We start from the raw sequence: 3,000 nt of genomic DNA, 5'->3' as shown, positions 1-3,000 counted from the left end.
AAAGTTTTACTTAATAACAATAAAAGCTTGTAAAGTTGTAAAGTTTTGATTGTAAAGCTAAAATATGCCTAAGTATAGCTAGCCAGTAAACCTGGAGGACAATGAAGTGGCTAACCTAATGTATATGATAGACCTATTGGCCAAAAAAAAAAAAAAAAAAAAACAGAACCCCAATATAATAGACCTTTGCTCAGTAAAGAAAAAATAATAAAAAAAATTGTCCTTTTGACTCATCACAAAAAATACGATTATTCGTATGATCCGCTTCAAAATGTTCACCAAAACAATGTGCTCCATTATCATATCAAATGATGTCCGATTGCTTACCAATCAGTATTTACAAAACAACCTTGCACCGATTTAGCCAAGAAAAGCAAAATTAGATACTTGTACGGGATTGGGTCTTTTTTTGATACTTGTACGGGATTGGGTCTTTTTTTCTTTTTCTTTTTCTTTTTTTGTTTTTTTGGTTGGGCTAAGTGTCCTTTTTCTTTTTCTTTTCTTTTTTTTTTTTAATTTTGGTAAATTGGGCTAAATGTCTTGGTTGTTAAGGGTATAAAGCTGATGATACAAAAAAAAAAAAAAGGATATAAGGCTTTTTTCTTTTTTTGATTGGGAAGAAAAATAATGCTATTATTTTTGTTTTTATTTTTTGGCTTCCAATATATATAGATAATGGTTATGACTTGAACTCACTTGTTGATCACAACAAACGCATAGCATCCCAAAAAGGGGTTTAGTGTATGAACAGTTTTTAATTTATTAAATTGATTAAAAAAACACTAGGGCATATGCAAAGGGAGTGATGGGCTATCCATGATGCAAGGGATTGGTAGTATTGTTTGTACATGGCAATCAGAAAGCAAAGAAGAATATGAATCACTTCCATTCATTTTTGTTTTTTATTTTTTATAATATTTCATAATAATTATAAAAAATATATATATATTTATTACTCTGATCCAAGCCTTTCTTTTTTAGCTTTATATAAAGCCATTCCTCCACTCTCGTTTCCCATGACTAGTTTAGTTGAGGTGGCAGTGGAAACATAAGCTCACCTCCAGTCTATATACCCTCTATAAATCCCTCCACCGTCATTAAGATCTCTCCCTCTTTTTTCTCTGAGATTCACTGGCTGCTGTAGATTTTAGCCAAGTTTATCGTATGGGTTTCAGGAAATATTCACTTTGCACGTCGAAATTGCGTAGATCTGTATCTATATTTCCAGTTTAGATATTATAAATCTTTTTTTATTTTTTTGGTATTTTTTCAGAGATTTTATCAATAAATATTTTCGAGAAAGAGAGCTTTCTTCAGTCCACTCATGGGTGGCAGTAGGATTCAATTAGCTGCCGACTCATTCATCCAAATACTGGGTTATTAATAAACGGAAAAACCCAGTAAATGAGTGAATGATGCGGGAGACAAATTGAATCTTAAACTTCCTGTACTTGGACTGAAGGGAGCTCCCTTTACTTGTAATCTTTTTCGTAAGCTACCCTTTCCTTTTTTTTTATCTTTTTTTTTTCCTTACCTTCCTAATGTTAAATTATCAATTTGATCATTATATTGTTTATATTTGTTCTAAGCTGTTGCATACCCATGTTTATATTATATTATATTGTATTATATTATGTATATTTTAAGTTGAGGATGAATTATTTGAACTTATCCAACTTGGTTTTTCTTAGTATATATCTAGATCAGCTTAACTTTTTCTTATGATTATCTTGTCTGGTAACCTAGAAAGGAAGCTATATGCATCATCATATCTACAGACTACAATTATATATGCAAATAATTAATTAATATCCTTTGCTGTAGATTTTCGTATTGCTTTTTGGGAATTTTCTGTGGATAAAGATTGTAGCTTAACTGTTCATGTTTGCAGATTCAACCAAAAAAATAAAAAACCATTCATGTTTGCAGATTCAACAAAAAAATAAAACCATTCATGTTTGCAGATTCAACAAAAAAGCTACTGTAGATTAAACATATGGGGTTAAAGTAAGTTTTAATTTACCCCCAAAATCTCAATTATTAATTAGCTTTGATTTAATCATTTCGTATTTGTTTTCGAGGGGTTGATCTGGCAATCAACTAATTTGCAGCTAGGGTTTTCTTTTCAATGCATGTGAGGAAGAAGTTGGAGATAAGAGTTTCACACGCTCTACAACAATTTCTTGGGTCTTGTTTTTCATCTGCAACAAGTTCCTAGAGATGTCATGCGCAATTACCAAAATATCCTCCCAAATGGTTCAAGCTGGATTCTTATTATTATTTGTAAATAGGTTCAAACTAAATAGATATGTATACATCTAGCTAGCTATTATTACTGCAAGAAAAATAGTTGCTAAAAGAGAAAGAGGGCTTAGTTACAATAATGTTCGTTATTATTTTTTTATTTTTGTGGGTGTGCTCTCATAATCAAAGCTTGGTTGAATTCTAATCCTTTGCTTTTGCACTATTCAATTGTCTTTCGTTTTAACATGTGTATAACATGTTTCTATGTTCTATGTTCCCATGTATTACCAAGAATGATTTTTTTTTTTTGTTAGTTTGCTTTCCCTGGAATGTATAAACAACCATGTGGGAGAGCTTGGTTTGTGTTTCTTTGCAGTTTGGGAAAGGAACAAAACTTTCATATTGATGGTTCTCGGGCAGGGTAAATCTTTTTCCATTTCTTCTGTGTTTGACTGTGCTAGTGTACGTGAGAGTGTGAGAGTGAGAGTGTGTGTGTGTGTGTGTGTGTGTGTTTCACCTATATTAATTGCATCAAGGAAGGAATACTTGGCAAAGTTGATTAGGTAAATGGGTTTTACCCCCTTTAATTTTTTCTTTGACTAATTGACAATTTAGAGGTATTTTTATTTTTTTTCAATTATTTTTTCACGCTAATGAACAATATATAAAATCTTTATATATCCTGCTGTGTTATGTAATCAGTTGTACCATTCCATTCTTTTTCGGTGAAATTTGTAGCCATTGTAGTTCTATATT

General features: G+C 31.2%; 1 long non-coding RNA gene across 1 annotated transcript; it reads left to right on the top strand.

The window, feature by feature from the left end:
* Window positions 1-691: 691 nt before the first annotated feature.
* LOC107430230 (uncharacterized) lies at window positions 692-2,551 on the top strand. Its single transcript, XR_001582516.4, has 2 exons — window positions 692-2,007; window positions 2,112-2,551. It is a non-coding gene; the product is annotated as an uncharacterized LOC107430230 (long non-coding RNA).
* The last annotated feature ends 449 nt before the right edge of the window (window positions 2,552-3,000 follow it).

Source organism: Ziziphus jujuba, chromosome 6 (genome assembly GCF_031755915.1).
Source record: "Ziziphus jujuba cultivar Dongzao chromosome 6, ASM3175591v1".
NCBI lineage: Eukaryota > Viridiplantae > Streptophyta > Magnoliopsida > Rosales > Rhamnaceae > Ziziphus > Ziziphus jujuba.
The sequence above is the reverse complement of the archived record's forward strand: the minus strand, read 5'-3'. Positions and strand labels throughout refer to the sequence as shown.